This window comes from Pinus tabuliformis, chromosome 8, assembly GCF_031772625.1.
Source record: "Pinus tabuliformis cultivar Carrire ecotype Pingquan chromosome 8, CPIR1, whole genome shotgun sequence".
Classification (NCBI taxonomy): Eukaryota; Viridiplantae; Streptophyta; class Pinopsida; order Pinales; family Pinaceae; genus Pinus; species Pinus tabuliformis.
In genome coordinates, this window is record NC_142294.1 from 424,696,392 (window position 1) to 424,717,251 (window position 20,860).

Sequence of the window (20,860 nt, forward strand, 5' to 3'; positions counted from 1 at the left end):
CCTATTAAGCACCTTGCCAAATCATAGACCAGTATTGAGAAAAATAGTCACACAAATAGATTATAATCAAACAGACAAGAGGTAGAGGTTCGACAACTAAAGTTCTGACTAAAACATGAAAGCCGAACTTACAAATTAAGCCGTCCACAACTGTCTTGAGTTAAATCACAACTTGAATTCTCAGAAAATTAGCAAACCATTTGGGGTTTGCTTTACTAGAACTAATTTAAAACAAAAACACAACAACTAAGAAGCAACACCGAGAAATGATTATGTTTTGGACATCTATGCTCTGGTCTCAGAGCTAGTAAATAGTCTAAGGACTTAACATCAAAACTGACAATTAAGCCATTAAAACCCTTAAGGACTTCAAACCTTGCATATCAGGAAATACCTAGAACTATCCTTCAGTTTACACGAATAGAATAGGCATAAAAGTTGCAAATCGACGGTCCGTCTCAGTGAGGTAGGGTCTCAACTCGGAGGGAACTAGATGCTGATGGAAACCCTTAGAAAAACTAGGCATATAGAATTAAGTGTTAAATACAAGAAGAAACTTTCAAATGTCTATTGCAAGAAGAGAAAATACCAAAGAACAGAGACACCACTCTTTACCTTGTTAGGCTTGTCAAAAAGGAAAGACCAAAGCTGTCCCGACACACTGTTCACCCAACAGGAAGTCACAGAGGAAATACAACTGAATAAGGGAAGTATGATCAACTTCTTGGAGTAGAAAAAGGAAACCAAAGATAAAACCCATAGCCAAGAACCGAAACAGGGTAGCTCTGCCACACAATGAAAGAAATGCCAAAGTTTCCTGAGGATTCCATGACCAAAGGAATGAAGGCAAGCCTATTCAGTCATCTGATGGAGTGGAGCTGTAGCAGACTGTCGATGGGGTGAGCATACCAATAGAGTGATGGACAACTAGAGATCAGCCGGAATCAACCAGAAGTCCGCTCCCGCCATCCCTTCAGGTTGGAAATCCAAGGTGTAATACATCAGTGTATTAAATGATTAAACTAAAACCATGTGAAATATGTATGCCAATAATATCGCCAATCAATACATAAATAATAGATCATAATTGCATAGATTATGTTATGTGTCAAGTAAATGTTGCTTGGGGTCTAATAATGACACATTACCTTATAGATTTAATTCATCAATATTTTGTTATGGTGAAATTTCAGTACTATGGTAATTACTCTTTATATACATACATATATATATATATATATATATAGATATATATATATATATATATATATCTATATATATATATATATATATATATATATATATATATATATATAGATATATATATATGTATGTATGTATGTATGTATGTTAGAGTTGTGACATATAATCGATTGAGGGTGGGTTTCGTTAGCAAGGTCACCTAAGACCAAATCTCATGAAGGTTGTTGTACCCATGCTAGGGGGAGGAGACATGCTAAAATCCAGTTAGCTTAGGGTTGGTGTGACCTAGGTCGGGTGCAATACCTAGGTGACTTTGACAGCTTATGTATTAGATTCCCCAGGTCACAGTTTCTCAAGCCACGGGTCAAGCCTGGAGGAGCACAAACAGCTTGAAAAACTATCACATTTTTATCAAGGCTAGCCAATCCCTCATCCACTCAAAAATTAACAAAATTTGTACTTAGCTTGACAAATTAAATAAAAAATCTTTCATCCTACACCTCAGCTCATCAAGCCATATCGATTCAAATCTCTAGTCCGGAATCAAAGGACGCTCAATTTTGAAAGCCCTTAAAACTGAAGAAGGTAAATGTTTAAAGCACACACTGAAATTTGAGACACTTATTAAGTTTTGTAACCCTATACACATGGATCTAATAACCTCTGAAAACCGTCCTTTGTCTTCCAGGATAAACTCTGCTCAGATCTCCTTCTTAAACTCTCTTATTTCAAGCCCCACTCATGTTAGCTCCTCTAGCCAACCCTTACCCTCCAGTGAACCCACACTGAATGTAACAGATAGTGCAAACGTAATCATTCAAACACAATATGAACAGCCACAAATGGAAAACAAGTCATGGCTAGAAAATTCTATAGTTTGCTATAACTCTAGGACATTAGATGACATCACATGAGTTAGTGGACATCAGAACAATCACACGATTGGAACTGATGCTCCAATGCTAGCCGTAATCAATCCATAGGTTAAAGGGAAAGTATTATGAGCTATTAGACCCAGCAATATGAACTCTCCAAGCTCCGAATCTAAAGATATTTCTGGAACCTGTAATAAGATTGCACTGACAAATGCAGCAAATGAAACTGAAGCTGAAACAACAGTTGAAGAAGTAATACATCACAGCAAAATATATGAGAATGGGACAATAATTGATTCTAGTGCGTTCTCTGGGATCCGAAATACGATTGTACTGACAAATATGCAAGGGTTAACCACAACACATATCGTTGAAGCTGACCTAAATGCGATACATAGTAGCAAAATGGATAAACATGGGACAACAAGTGATCAGTCAATCCAAACAATTGAGATGGTTGAAGCTGACCTAAACACAATACACAACAACAAAATGGATAATCGTGGGACAACAACATTGACAACCGCAACGACACATCTACCTACCTCGACAAGAAAACATGTGGTGAATTTTTCAATCATTAGCATTGACCAAAATATTCTGGATCTCCTTGAAAAAGGTTTAAATTTTTCCATCTCACCTCGTACCATCCCTAAAGAAGACATTTTGTGCAGCATTGAGTATGGGATCAATGAACTACCTGACAACATCAAAGAAACTATTAGACAAGACTGTTATATCATTCTTAGAAAATCCAGCCCTCCCAAAAGTAATATCTCCAAACAATAATATCTAGCACTCAAAACCTTAAACCAAAACCCTAATGTTGTAGTCCTAAAAGCTGAAAAGGGTGGTGTAATAATCATCATGAACAAAAAAGATTATAATGAGAAGATGATAGATCACCTCAAAAGCAATGGTTTCTACATTAAATTAAAGAAGAATCCCATAAAAAATATATCTAGAAATGTACTAAATTTGATAAAAACAACTAGAGAACATAACATTAAAAATCTAATAGAAAATAACCCATACACCCCCAGGATCTACAAAGGCCCGAAGATACACAAAGAAGGCATCCCCATAAGACCCATTCTAAACACCATAGGAGGGCCCACTTACCATTTGGAAAAATACCTAGCGAAGAAACTTAAACCTTTGGTGGGAAACACAAGTTCCTTTATCAAAGACTCCACCCACTTCATTAATGAGATCAAGCACTTAAACCTAGAACCGAATGACTTATTAGTCAGTTTTGATGTTAAAGCTCTATACACCAACATTCCCATATATGAAGCCATGAAAGTAATCCATAAAATCATAACCTCTGACACAGCCTAATTAATAGAGGTTTATCTCAAATCAACCTTCTTCAGCTTTAAAGATGAAATTTATGAGCAAACCTGTGGTGTAGCCAAGGGGATCTCCTTTATCTCCCATCATTTCCAATGTCTTTATGGAGGACTTTGAAAACAGAGCCATTGAATCTTCCCCATTAAAACCAAAACTGTGGAAAAGATTTGTCGATGACACCTTCATTATCTGTCCCAAAGGAAAGTAAAAATTAAACATGTTCTGACCCCATGGGAAAGAAAAATTAAACATGTTCTTGCATCACCTGAATAGTCAATCCAATTCGATCAAGTTTACCATGGAATTGGATTAAAATGGAAGCCTTCCCTTTTTTGACATCCTAATCAATAGAAACCAAGATGGTTCCATATCTCACTAGGTCTATCGTAAGAAAACACACACGAAACATTACCTACCTACCAACTCTCACCACCATCCTTCTCAGAAAATTGGTGTTCTCAACCTCTAGCAATCAGAGCTGTATATATTTCGGATCATGATAACTTTGAGAAATAGAAAACCCATCTTATGAAAGTATTCAAAAAGAATGGATATAATAAAAACCAAGTGATCAAAGCCTTTATGAATGTTGTGAATCCCAAAGAAGAACAACCTATAGACGATCAAATGAGTAAGGTTCACCTCCCCTACATATTAGGCACTACAAACAAAATTGCCTATATTTTAAAGAAAAACAATATTAAAACCACCTTTAAACCCATGAATACCATTAGAAAATGCCTTAAATCGATCAAATATCTGGTTGATCCCAATTGCCACAAAGGAGTTTACATGGTTCCTTGTTCATGCGGAGAAACCTACATAAGGGAAACTGGTCAGTCCATCCAAACTAGGATTCAAGAACATGTTGTTGACATAAAACATAACTGCTCAAAAACCTCAGCCCTAGCTTAACACTCATGTAAAACCAATCATCATGTCTTTATTGAAAACTCGAGAGTAATGACCAAAATCGATCATTATCACCATAGAAAATTTAGAGAGGCTATAGAAATAGGCAAACACCTAAACGACCTCAACCATGGTGAAGGATGGAAAATAAGTGACAATTGGATTCCTACCTTAACCTCCTGATCCAACCTCCCCCACACCCTCTACTACCATATCCTCTCTCTAGTGGACCTTTCACACTTATCACTAAACCTATTCTCTCTCCTCACCTCAATATGTATTAATCACAACATATAATTTAATACAATCATATGTAAAATTAGATTGATTAAATTTATCCAAACTAAAAATTATATATATTTCTAAATCTAAAAATGTATTAATTCCATCAGAAAAGTAGATTAGGTAATAATATCACAAAATTAGATTAAATACTAATATTTCAAGAATCTTAACAACATTCTTAATTAAATCCTAAAAAAAAATTAAATTAAATTGAAATCAATCAATTATTACAATAAAATTATTAATTATCAAATAATTATTATTACAATACAATAATATGTAGATTAGAATTGATTAAAATTATCCAAATATTTTTTTTATATATTTCTAAATCTAAAAATCTATTAGTTCCATTAGAAAATTAGATTAAATACTAATATCACAAAATTAGGTTAAATACTAATATTAGAAAAATCTTAATAACATTCTTAATTGAATTCTAAAAGTAAATAATAAAGTAAAAATAAAAATCATTCAATTATTACAATAAAATTGTTAATTATGTTCCGTATATACATAACTTTCTTATATGTGCACATTTTTGTATACACGCAATTTCTGTATATAGAAGCTGCGTATATACTGTAGATTCACATATATAAAAGACATGTATATATGGAAAATATAAATATATAAGAAAGTTACGCATATACGGAAGATATGTGCATATATGGAAGTTGCGCATATACAAAAGATTCACATATATGGAAGTTTTATATACTAAAGTTTCACATACATGGAGGTTATGTCTATATACGGAAGTTACACATATACCTGGAAGATATGTGCATATAGAAAAGTTTCACATATACAGAAGATATGCTCATGTCTTCCATATATCCACAATTTCTATATATGCAAAATTTCCATATATGGAAGTTGCACATGTACGGTAGATGCACATACATAAAAGACGTACATATATGGAAGATATTCATATATAAGAAAGTTACGCATATACGGAAGATATACGAATATATTCCGTATATGCATAATTTTTGTATATGGAAGTTGCGCATATATGGTAGATACACATATATAAAAGACGTGTATATAGGGAAGATATGGACATATAAGAAATTTACGCATATACGGAATATATGTGCATAAATGGAAGTTGCGCATATATGGTAGATGCACATATACAAAAGATGGACATATACGAAAAATATGCGCATATATTGCGTATATGCACAATTTCTGTATATGGAATTTGCGTATATACTGTAGATGCACATACATAAAAGATATGCATATATGAAAGATATGCACATATAAGAAATTTATTTATATACGGAAGATATGCACATATCTTCTGTATATGCACAATTTCCATATATAAGAAATTTCTGTATATGGAATTTGTGCATATACGAAATTTATGTATAAACAGAAGATATGCACATATCTTCTGTATATGCACAATTTCCGTATATGTGCAATTTCTGTATATGAAATTTGCACATATATAATGAAGATACATAAACAAAGTGCATATATGGAAGATATGCACATATAAGAAAGTTAAGGATATACCAAAGATATGTGCATATCTTCTATATATACACAATTTTTGTATATCCACAATTTCTATATATGAAAATTGCGCATATAGGGAAATTGTGTATATACGGAAGATATGTGCATATCACATATCTTTTGTATATAGATAACTTTCTTATATGTGCACATTTTTGTATACGTGCAATTTCTATATTTGGAAGTTTCGCATATACTGTAGATTCACATATATAAAAGATATGCATATATAGAAGATATACACATATAAGAAAGTTACGCATATATGGAAGATATGTGCATATATGGAAGTTGCGCATATACAAAAGATGCACATATACAAAAGTTATATATACTAAATTTTCACATACATGGAGGTTATGTGTATATATGGAAGTTGCACATATACCTAGAAGATATGTGCATATAGAAAAATTTCACATATACAAAAGATATGCGCATATCTTTCGTATATGCACAATTTCCGTATATGAAAAATTTCCATATATGGAAGTTGCACATGTACGGTAGATGCACATACATAAAAGATGTACATATATGGAAGATATGCATATATAAGAAAGTTATGCATATACGGAAGATATGCACATATCTTCTGTATGCGCACGATTTCCATATATGCGCAATTTTTGTATATGAAAGTTGTGCATATACGGTAGATGCATATATATAAAAGATGTGTATACACGGTAGATATGCACATATAAGAAATTTACGCATATATGAAAGATATACGCATATACAAAAGTTGTGCATATACAGTAGATGCGCATATACAAAAGATGCACATATACGAAAGATATGGGCATATATTGCGTATATGCACAAGTTTCATATATGCGCAATTTCTATATATGGAATTTGTGCATATACGAAATTTATGTATATACGAAAGAGATGCGCATATCTTCCGTATATGCACAATTTCTATATATACATAATTTTTGTATATGGAATTTACGCATATACGATGCAGATACCTAAACGACCTGCATATATGAAAGATATCCACATATAAGAAAGTTACGGATATACCAAAAATATGCGCATATCTTCCGTAATTTGCACATATATGATGCAGATATATAAAGGACATGTATATACAGAATATATGCACATATAAGTAAGTGACAGATATATAGAAGATATGCGCATATCTTCTGTATATGCACAATTTCCATATATGCACAAAAATGCAGTCTCTATATAGGCGTAACCTCTGTATATACACATGTTCTATATATACGTAACTTCTGTATATAAGCAACCTCTGTATATACACATCTTCTATATATGCGCAATTTCTGTATATGGAATTTGCATATATATGGTAGATGCACATACATAAAAGACATGCATATACGGAAGATATGCACATATCTTCCATATATATACAATTTTCATATATTCGCAATTTGTGTATATGGAATTTGTACATATACGATGAAAATTCATAAACGACGTGTATATATGAAAGATATGCACATATAAGTAAGTTAGGGATATACCAAAGATATGCGCATATCTTCTGTATATGCACAATTTCCGTATATGCACAATTTTTGTATATGGAAATTGCACATATATGGAAATTGTGCATATACGGAAGATATTTGCATATCTTCTGTATATACATAAATTTCTTATATGTGCACATTTCCATATATGTGCAATTTTTGTATATGGAAATTGTTCATATACTGTAGATTCACATATAGAAAAGACATGCATATACGGAAGATATACACATATAAGAAAGTTACGCATATACGGAAGATATGTGCATATACGGAAGTTGTGCATATACAAAAGATGCACATATATAAAAGTTATACATACTAAAGTTTCACATACATAGAGGTTATGCGTATATACAGAAGTTGCGCATGTACGGTAGATGCACGTACATAAAAGATATACATATATGGAAGATATGCATATATAGTAAAGTTACGCATATACAAAAATTATATATACAGAATTTTTGTATATAGAAGTTGCGCATATACGGTAGATGCACATATATAAAAGACGTGCATACACAGAAGATATATACATATAAAAAATTTACGCATATACGGAAGATATGGGCATATACGGAAGTTGCGCATATACGGTAGATTCACATATACAAAAGATATGCGCATATATTGCGTTTATGCACAATTTCTGTATATGAAATTTTCACATATACAAACTTTATGTATATACAGAAGAGATGCGCATGTCTTCCGTATATGCACAATTTCCATAGATGCATAATTTTTGTATATAGAATTTGTGCATATACGATGTAGATACATAAACGACGTGCATATATAGAAGATATGAACATATAAGAAAATTATAGATATACCAAAGATATGTGTATATCTTCCGTATATGGACAATTTCCTTATATGCGCAATTTCTGTATATGGAATTTGCGCATATATGATGCAGATACATAAAATACATGTATATACAGAAGATATACACATATAATAAAGTGACAGATATATAGAATATATCCACATATCTTCCGTATATGCACAATTTCCATATATACACAAAAATGCAATCTCTATATAGGTGCAACCTCTGTATATACACATCTTTTATATATACGCAACTTCCATACCCAAAAGCATTATCTGTTAATTTTAATAATATTTCAAGCCCACTAGATTGAGTTTTACGAAGTTTTTCTCTGTTAAAATATGTTTGTAATATTAAATGAAAGTCAACCCCCTGACTGCCACGGCCTCTCCTACGCCGATACGATTGCGATTTGGTCTCAATTCCTCTGCAATCCTTTTCTAATTTTAGAGCTCATGTAATCCTTGTAATCCGATATGAAGCTCTATCCTCCCTATTTGGTCTCCACACACCTCATCACTCCTACATTCCTTTAATCCTCTGCTCTGTCTCCAATTTTCAAAATTTTCCCCTGTTCATTCTGTTGGATAAATACAAGAGAAAGACATGGATGTGACAGCAAGTCAGAAAATGATGCAATAGGAAGGAAACGAAATACTTATGGCTAGCTCAAACTTTCCCAAAATAACATGCAAGGCTTTAATCTCTCGAATCTTCAATTCTCCAAAGAGCATATTATTGTCCACAAATTGCTAATGTATCACCGAGAGGTCAGTGTCAGGGATCTTTTTCCTTTTATGTGACCCTCTCACTTTACCTCTTACTCTTCTATTGTGATAATAAACAAGAATGGGGATAAGGAAGCACCTTACCTCAAGCCTTAGATGGAGTGGAATTTCCTTGAGGGAGATCTGTTGAGAATAATAAAAAAGAAAGGGGTTATTACCATGGATCTAGTCCATCATATCTAGTCTTAAGAAAATACAATGGTTTCCAGCATCTGAAAGAGGAATTGCCAATTTAAGTGATCATATGCTTTCAATAAGTCCAATTTCATCAACATCCCTAGCCTTCATCGAAATTTCAAAGAGTGAGATATTTCATGAGCTCAGATTATGCCATCATGGATTTGTTGCCCCACTATAAAGTTTGTTTGTTTCGACCTAATTATGATGGATGGATCTACAAAGTGGTTGGTTCCAAATGGATCTATAAAGTGAATGTAACAACCCTGGTGAAAATTCCATGTAATAAATGTTAAAAACAATAACCACGGATGAATGGGAACTTATTCCAAGCTGAATGTTGGGAAAGACATCCTATGGGTGTTCATTTCATTGTTGATGGCTAGGGAAATTGGCAAAGGAAGTGACATGAAGAAACAATGGCTCATGGTGATTCTCAGATAAGTAAGATATCCCTACACTTAACTCTGTTGTTTACAACTGTAGGTTACATGTCGATGATATGTTTGATGAAATTCCTGTCATGCCTAGTAGGGATATGGTTAAGGCCTTGATCAGCTATTTAATTTTGTGTCAATGCTTCCCAGTACTTTATTTAATTATGAGCTTTCATTCCATTCTAGGCAGTGGCCCTGGCTTTGGGCCTGAAAAAGTGGCTCAAATCTCATAGTTGGTGGCACATAATTCATAAGTTTCATCCACAGTCACTGGCATGCAGGCCTATGAGAGTAACTTTAGGTCTCTGGTCACTCCCTTGCACATAGCATGAGAGCGACTGAACCTTAAATTGTCAATAACAATAGTGGGACCCCGGAACAGGTTGTCTTAGTGGTTGACTTGTCTCCCAAGGGTTCTGTTGATGGTGTTGAATGGCTATGTCTGATATTCCATCGATTCCACTTCCTTAAGGCCACCTAGGAGATTGAATCTAATCATAGTAGCCTCTCATCTCATGTTTACTCCAGATGGCATAGTAACTTGGGTGGATGTGGGAGGAGAGAATGTGATCTTCTAAAAAAGTGATAATAACCTTCTCATTGACCCTGCAAGTCAGAATAACTTCCATCTGTTTAGTGAAATAATTAGTGGCCATTAGCATATACTTGTGTTCACCACTTGAATAAAAATGTATTTCTCCAATGAAGTCTAATCCCCATTGCTAGAATGGAGCTTGAACTTTTGCTCCAATTGTAGAGATTTAATTTTCTATTTTCCCACGAACATCTGACATTCTAGAAAAGTCCTGAAAACAAGAATATTGTATTTAAAAAGGGAACGCTAATAATATATGAATCTCAAAATCTTGTATGTCATGACCTTCCATGATTGTCACCTCTTCACATCTATCTACAAATCTACCTTTTCCACAAGTGGGTCTTCCTTAAACTTGTAGCTTTACTCCATCTATGTTCTTTTGGCAATATTTCTCTTGCCTTTGTCTTGTACAGGTTTGTTGCTTGCTGCTACTGTTGTTGTTTCTCCCTATGGTGTTATTGCCTTAAGTGTTGCTAGCCACTCCACTGCAATGCTAACCGGTTCATTGAGCCTAGAGGAGTTATAGCAATATCTCCATGGGTATTCCTCTAGTCAATGACACACCCCTTGGATCCAATGATAGTACACTCTCGCACAGTGGTCCCTGCATAGACCATGTGGTTCATACGGGTTGAAACTCTTGGTGCCAAACTTAAATTTCTTCAATTCTACCACTTTGGGATATACTTCTTTCAAAATCCTTATCGAAAACAACCAATTCATACAGGAAGTGTGGGCCATGGTGCCTTCTTATTCCTATTCAATCTAGCTAAGAACTCTATCAAGATGTGGTATGCAACATCCTGCATGACCAGCTTGTATGTGGCAAGCCTCTACAAGACATGCAGAGCTTTCTTCATGTTGTACATCCTGATGAAGGTTCCCTCGAGTGAGGCGTACCAATATGCAATGTTCAACAACACCTCTATTGTTCCTGCAACATGTAGGGTAGATCTTCTTCAGAGATCATTGTGTATACAGGGGTGATGAAGTGGTCAGATATTCTAGCCATGACTCCTCGGTAGCTACAATCTGAGATAAACTTGCAATTTATGTTCACAAATTTTGTATATGTGCATCTTCTGTATATGCGCAACTTTTGTATATGCACATATCTTCCGTATATACGTAACTTTCTTATATGTATATATCTTCCGTATATGCATGTCTTTTATATATGAATCTACACTATATGCGCAACTTCCATATACAGAAATTGCGCGTATACGGAAATGTGCACGTATAAGAAAGTTATGTATCTATGGAAGATATTCACATATCTTTCCTATATGCACAATTTCCATATATATGCAATTTCCATATACAAAAATTGCACATATATGGAAATTGTGCATATACAGAAGATATGCGCATATCTTCCGTATATCCCTAACTTTCTTATATGTGCATATCTTCTGTATATGCACATCGTTTATGTATCTGCATCGTATATGCGCAAATTCCATATACAGAAATTGCACATATACGAAAATTGTGCATATACGGAAGATATGTGCATATCTTCCATATATACATAAATTTCGTATATGCGCAAATTCCATATACAGAAATTATGCATATATGGAAATTGTGGATATACGGAAGATATGTGCATATCTTCCGTATATACATAACTTTCTTATATGGGCATATCTTCCGTATATGAACGTCTTTTATGTATGTGCATCTACCGTGTATATGCAAATTCCATATGTGGAAATTGTGGATATACACAATATATGTACATATTTTTCGTATATGTCCATCTTTTGTATATGGGCATCTACCGTATATGCGCAACTTCCATTTACGCACATATATTCTGTATATGCATAAATTTTTTGTATGTCCATATCTTCTGTATATGCACGTCTTTTATATATGTGCTTCTACCGTATATGCGCAACTTTCATATACAAAAATTGCCGATATACGGAAGATATTCACATATCTTCCGTATATGTGTAACTTTCTTATATGTGAATATCTTGCATATATGTACATCTTTTATATATGTGCATCTATCGTACATGTGCAAATTCCATATATGGAAATTTTGCATATACATAAATTGTGCATATACGAAAGATATGGGCATATCTTCTGTATATGCGAAACATTTCTATATGCACATATCTTCTAGGTATATCTACAACTTCCGTATATACATATAACCTCCATGTATGTGAAACTTTAGTATATATAACTTTCGTATATGTGCATCAATCGTATATGCACAACTTCCATATGTGCACATATTTTCTGTATATGCATAACTTTCTTATATGTGTATATCTTCCGTATATGCATGTCTTCTATATATGTAAATCTACAGTATATGTGTAACTTCCGCATACAGAAATTGTACGTATATGGAAATGTGCACATATAAAAAAGTTATGTATATACGAAAGATATGGACATATCTTCCATTTACGCACAATTTTCGTATATGTGCAATTTCTATATACAGAAGTTGCGCATATACGAAAATTGTGCATATACGGAAGATATGCGCATATTTTCAGTATTTCCCTAACTTTCTTATATATGCATATCTTTCGTATATGCACGTTGTTTATGTATCTTCATCGTATATGTGCAAATTCCATATACATAAATTGCACACATACGGAAATTGTACATATACGAAAGATATGTGCATATCTTCCGTCTATACATAAATTTTATATATGTGTGAATTCCATATACAGAAATTGTGCATATACAAAATATATGTGCATATATTCCCAATATACATAAATTTCTTATATTTTCATATCTTCCATATATGCATGTATTTTATAAATGTGCATCTACCGTATATACGAAAATTCCATATACATAAATTGCGGATATACAGAAATTCTGCATATACGCAATATATGCGCATATTTTTCGTATATGTCCATCTTTTGTATATGTGCATCTACCATATATGCGCAGCTTCTGTATATGCACATATATTTCGTATATTCGTAAATTTCTTATATGTGCATATATTCTGTATATGCACGTCTTTTATATATGTGCATCTATCATATATGTGCAACTTCCATATACAAAAATTGTGCATATATGGAAGATATGCGCATATCTTCTGTATATGCGTAACTTTCTTATATGTGCATATCTTCCATATATTTACATATTTTATGTATGTGCATCTACCGTACATGTGCAACTTCCATATATGGAAATTTTGCATATATGGAAATTGTGCATATATGGAAGATATGCACATATCTTCCAGGTATATGTGCAACTTCTGTATATACACATAGCCTCCATGTATGTGAAATTTTAATGCAAGGCCATATCAAGAATATTCTATGACCTCATGCATGACAACAACCATTACTCCATTGTACACATTACTACATGCAGCCGACAATATGCATAAGCAATGCGTGACTAGCTACAAATACGCATAAATGCATGTAGTTGAACATAATTGATCAGTTCTTGCATTCAACCTACAAGACTGATACAGGTAAACAAAATATTCAAAAGTAAACTAACATACAACGATATAAGTAAGTGACATAAATGCAACATGTAAGTGACATGTAACCATATGTAACTTGTCACATGCTCATGACAAATAATCTTCATAAAATCAACATCAAATTCTCCATGATAACCATATTACAACCCTAATACATCATCAATCCAATGCAACAAGTATATAAGTATGAGAGACACACATGCAACTGAGATGCATGCATGACTAACACATTCAACCCATCCAGACTGAGAGTTGAAGATATGTGCAACTTTCTTATGTATGCATATCTTCCGTATATTCACATCTTACATCTACCATATATGCAAAACTTCCATATATGGAAATTGCACATATACATAAATTGTACATATACGAAAGATATGCACATGTCTTCCGTATATGCGTAAATTTTCTATATGCACATATCTTCCAGGTATATGTACAACTTCTATATATACACATAACCTCCATGTATGTGCAACTTTAGTATATGTAAGTTCCATATATGTGCATCTAGATAGTGTTTATGTCAAGGCTATAAGTGTTTTTGTTTGGGATAATAAGATAATATATTAGCTATATGTTTGTATAAGGAATATAATGGTTGTAGTTTTTCATGTTCTATTAAACTAGAATGAAGTATTCATTAAAAAACAAAAAAAGAAAATTATAGTGTCATTGAGACTCTTTTATAAATATTAAATCTCATATATGTAATTTTTGTTGATCATAGTAAAATTATAATTAGAAGGACAAAAACTATATACTACTATGTATTTGTACACACACATATATATTTCACTCATATTTTATTATTTTCCATTAAACAAAATGGTAATAAACATTTTTTCAATGTCTATAATAATATGTGGGCCATCAATATTTGTACATATACATTAAATTATATAAATATATCTCCAATTTATTGTATAAATACTATATACATTGTCATAAATAATTTATAATTATATATTTGCTACTTGTCTTTGAATAAAATAATAAACTATTTAAAAAAAATTCAAACTTAATTAACTAATGATATTTGATTGTCCAATAACAAGTCCTTTGAGACCATGAAAAATAGAATTCCATACAAAGCTACTTTGAACAATCTTTTCTTTTCTTTCCTTATTTGTCAGAGAATTTAAATTAATTATTTAATATATCTATAATTTAAAGATATCAAATAAGAATAATAGTTATAAAATAGTTAGTTTTTATTTTAAAATTATATATCACAAATTTAAAAACTAATTTAATTATATTAACTTAAAACTATTTAAAAATATTTAAAATTCTATATATTCATTAACACTAATAAAAATGTTCATTGAAAGAAAAGCTAACATCATAAATTAACAAATATATATTATACATAAAAATAGCACTAAATGTTGAATATATTATCAAAAATGTTTATTTTTTATGAAATTTTTTAAAAATATTTTAAGCCAAATTTTGAATTTTGAAAACATTTTTAACCACACATTGAATTTTTGAAATATTTTCTTTTAAAACAGAAGATTTTAATAATTTTTTAAAAGGTATTCATTAATGATTAAGTTATTAACATGAAAAAAAACCACGAATAAACTGTTAAATTAAAACATGTAAGCTATTTATAAAAATTCCATTAAATTTCTAATGTTTATTAGAAATGTTTGGTTTTTCAAAGTTTTGAAAACATTTTTACTGACACTTTAAATTTTTGAAATATTTTATATGCAATATTCCTTCCAAAATATATAATTTTGATATTAAAAAAAGAGTGATTTTCTTCTCAAGAACTTGGGACTATGTAAGTTAAAATGCTAATTAGAATATTTTCAAAATATAAATAAAAATAAATTGAAAAAGATTCGTCAAATAGATATATAACGTAGACCATTGAAATTTCAGTGGAAATTTCATTATGATAAAGTTTGATAGATATATAATGTAGACCATCGAATTTATTGTTAAAATACAAAAAATGTTTCATTGAACTAAAGATTGTTAATTGTCACATTTAAAAAACTACCAAACTGTTTTTGGGGAGGACAACCAAGGCCTTAACTTAGGGAAGAAAAGGAAAAAATTCCATATTTATAATCATTAACAGAGACAAAATTCGAGAGTAAAAGAAAGATAGAGTCATTGTTACTGAATCACCATTCGGGGATCTCTTGTAAATAAAAAGCTATTGTTGAAGGACGTCGCTACATATTTGCAGTAACATCCCCAATCCTTGAACAATGGAGAGACAATGTGAGATCCATATGACAAACTTGTCGAGGATGTTGTTAAACTCATTCAATGGTATTCCCATTCACCTTTGCTGGCTTTCATCACCAGATTGCATCAGCAGGGCTCTAGAAAGGGATGTATGGATGCACCCTAGAGGACGCGACTCATTTGCCATTTCATAAATCAATATATTAAGCTCATGCTCAACTATAACAAGGCACAAAATGTCACATGGGAAAGGAGAAACCTCCTGGCACATATCTAACAACAGATGATTGAATGGAAAGCTTTGAGTGTTTCTTGTCTCTGTCATGTAGTCAAAAACTCCCTTCAGCACACACGGCAAGATCTGATTCTCCAATTTAATAATATAGTGCATGGCACGCATGCAATAAGCCACACAAAAACCTTTGTTATAGAGTCTAAGCTGTGCATTGATATAGAAGAGGAGGATGCAAGGATTAATGATTGTAAAAGGAAGGATAAATCTACGAAGCATCATTAGAGTGAAGTTTCGAGAATACTCACCAAAATTGTGAGAGCGAAACGAACTTGGCACAAGTTATGCGAGAATGTGGTCGCGAACTTTATCTTTTACCTCTTCACCTGTGAAAGCTCCGCACAAGGAGAGTCAGTATCTTTCTCCATCTTCCAATGGTGGTAAGGCCCAAGGGAGATTAGCTATGGAATATAGGCTTCTAGTTTCATCATTAGTAAATGAGTCACTACGCGTTGGTTCACAACCATGTTTAGTCGAGGATCATCGATTTAATTTCAAATTCCAAAACAGAAATGGCACGGATTCAAGTTCTATGGGCAAGCCTTATGCAGTCTCCAAAGTATGCTATCTAGTTGTCATCTTCAGCTTGCCTTCCATACCAGAACGAAATAGTGCGCTTCAAAATTCAAATTTGAATTCAAATCAAATGGGTAGATGAGTATTAATGTCGACGCACTAGATTACGTACTATCATGTATGCTATGTCCATGAAGTGCATTCTCGTTGGTATTGTATGGTTATGGATCAGTCGCAGGAAATAATTGTGTTATTTGTTGCCGAGAAACCAGGGAGATGGGAGTCCCCATATCGAGGCACCCAAAACCCACTGTCAGGGTACTGTCTCTCGTACTCTTAAGCTGTAATACATATCCCATAGGGGTGGAAATAAGGCTTGCTAAGTATATGATGTTTCCAAAATATTTGACTAATCACATGGTCGTCATGAATTCGTCAGTAAGGACCAAGTATAAAAATAATAAGAATAACACTAACGATTCAAATTAATGCAATAATTAAGAAATGGTACTAAGAGTATTTAGGTTGATAGATGTCGGTAGAGTAAATTTTTTCATTATATATATATATATAAATTAGATATAATTTTAAATCACATTTATTTTATATAATTATAAAATTATTATTTAAATTATTAAATAACATAATATAAATGTAAATTAAAATAATCAATTAAAAAAATCATAGTGATTTAGTTTTATCAACTATATTTATTAATATAATTGAAATAATAATAAAGAAATTATTAATAAACAAGTGTTATATAGTAGCTATTATATATTGTTTAGCTTTAATATAATTAAATTAAACTAAAAGTAAAAGTATTAAATTTAAGTTAGTGTTAAGGTTTAGTATCTAGTTAATTTAGGTTTTATTGATTGGTAAATTGAGTATTTTGTTAATAGTTGCATTATGGTGGTGGAGAATCCAATCCTACCCAACAATAATAATGGCTTATTGTACTAGTAATACATTTGTTGTGAAGGTTGTCTAGAAGGTTTTACATTTTCTGCAAAAAAGTTAGATAGATATATTTTAAAGGGTAGTTGTTCTTGCCAAAGTAAAAATAAATATTGTTCTCAGGAAATATATCTATGAAACATAGATTGAATATATTCCTTAAAAATATATATATTAAAATTAAAGTTGATTTATTTAATAAGTTATTTCTTATTTGAATTGAAAATTGTTTTAATTTATTATCAATAATTTTATACTTATTTGTTATTAATATTAATTAAAATCACAACTCCTTTTACTATAAGTAAAATTATTTGTTAAAATGAATTTTTTAAGTGTCCACCTACTTGTAATATATATTAAATAAAAATATATTATTTGAATCAATCTTCATTTAATTATTGATGAGTTTATGAATATAGTTATTTATTTCAACTAATAAAACCTGCAGGTACCAATATTTATTAATATTCAACTTCTTAATTAATAATATTTATTATAAAATAGTTAAGTAATGTTTTAGTTAATTAATGGTTGATAAGATTTTATTTTGTTATTATATGAAATTGAGAAATTAATTGCCTAGCTAAGACTTGCATAAATTTTGGTGGGTAGTAATCACTAAAAACTCTGTACATTTACATTTACATATTGATCTTATCTATTTTTATGCAAATATTTGATTAAATTATGATAAATGGTAATTGATAGTATTTAAATGAATATGAATATGAGCTATTTGCAAGGATTTTAATATGGTGATTTTTTATGAAATTTAAATATGAAAAATTTTAATCCTAAAATCATGACATAAATATTACAACTGTATCTAAAAATTATCACACAAATATAAATCAATTACGGATATAACATTATGTTAAACAAAAACTGCAATAGAAATATTACAAAATAAAACTTGAATCAATCATATTATAGATAAATAATTTTAAATATTACAGAGAATCTGCAATTTTCTTTTTATTATCAAACACAAAGTAATAGTTAATGAAAATAATACTCTTACTTCAAAAAAAAATGCATCACACCTCTCTTAACAACATTTACTATAGTTGTGGAATGCATTGATTGCCACTCTACTTGGTGGGAAGTTTCAGATTATTATCCCTAAAATTTTATTGGCTCCATTCCATGTCACGGGATATATTCACGGTGTTCCAGAAGAAAGTTTGCCTACAGCTCATTCCTTCCGCACGATGTTGCAGCCCAACTTTGTCTAAAGCTCTCTCCACCCATGCGTAAGTGATTGCAACGGGCTTCATTTCTGTAAATAATCGAATTCCTGAATCCATTCTTTGTCTTGTTCGTTATTGTAGTCTTTTTCCATTGCTCTGTACAAGTCTTCTGATGTAAAATCTGTTGAACAGACGAACAGAGAAGGGAGCAGATTACAGTATTGAGACGACTGCTTGTTCGAAAACAATGAACTCTCGGCTAAACTAACTGCATCTCCCCAGAATAATCGTAATGAGGAGATTGCTGGTAACCTAAACTCGACATAGAACAGAGAGAATCTGTAGCTGCTGTTTCGACGACATTATCAGCCAATGGCAAACCAATACACTCAGATTCTTCGTCTCCGATGGAATTGTTGACAAATAGGTCTCGCCATGAGGATTTCCTGGTTTCTTGAACGTTCCATAATTTGAAGGCTTCATCTATTATATGATTACTGGAGCCCTCATCATTATAGCCATTTGCTCTTACAATTCCACAATTTCGCACCGTTGTTTTTATTTTAACGGCAGTGGCTTTGAACACAGGATTTTGAACAGGAACAGGAGATTTTGAAAATATTTCAAAAGCTAAGAAAACCGAAAGTGTCATGTGCACTAATTTTCTACATACCGATTGCCAAGAAGACGATGCAACCGAATAATGAGCTCCTCCTCATCGGGAGAAATGTTACCACGTTTAATGTCGCGCGGAAGATAGTTCAGCCAATGCAACCTGCAACTCTTTCCACATCATTTAAGAGCTGCCAAACAAAACTTACCTGCTCATTTAGCCTCTCAATGCGCATTTCGTTTGCAAAAAAAATTGCAATTAGAATTTTACTGAAACTCACCTGCTTTTTTAGGGATATTTTTCCATCCATCGCTGCCATGAATTCGAATGTATTCGGAGATAATCATATCCTCCTTGGCGGACCAAGCCTATAAGGCCTTCGAGTTGCGGGTGCCACGGGCACCGGCGAGTCTTCGTGCACGAGGGCGCGGGCGGGTGTGCAGGCACGCACAAAACGACAATGCGACGGAGCTGCGGACATAATGCGATGATTGGTGCGACAAAAGGCAAGACACTTATGCGACTAAGTGTTGGACATAATATATATATATCTATATATATATATATATATATATATTTATATATGCGATGGATTAAGACTTGAAAGCCGACTTGTGTAAAAGTCTTATGGGTGCATATTGGTGGCTTTGGGGGTCGGCCAGGGGCTGCACACCCCATGTAAACCCACGCTAAGTTGTGTATATATGTGGAAGCCTTGAGGCTCATTTCAATAACGAATCTCATCACTTCTCTACGCATAAGAGGAAGGGGTAAAGTGAAAACTGCACAGATTTGGATAGGAGCTGCGCATAGCTCATGCGCACTATCTAAGGTGCGGTTTTGGAGCTGTCTTGTGCCGGTTGAAGTGCGGGCAAGTATGCCCGGGGTTCGGTATAAGTGCAGATTGTGTCGGGTTTTGGGTAGAGTGTCTCGGTGACTCGTGTGAGCACCCACTCTCATGCAAGACGTGCACATACACTTTGTAAAGGCTGGTTGCCTATGTTGTAAATTATTCTAAGTATTGGCTTGGAGCTTGCCA

The 20,860-nt window shown here is 32.5% G+C and overlaps 1 pseudogene; it reads right to left on the reverse strand.

Moving 5' to 3' along the window:
• The window catches only part of LOC149235862 (uncharacterized), an 86,241-nt pseudogene extending 66,204 nt beyond the window's left edge, over positions 1-20,037 (reverse strand).
• Between the last annotated feature and the right edge of the window lie 823 nt (positions 20,038-20,860).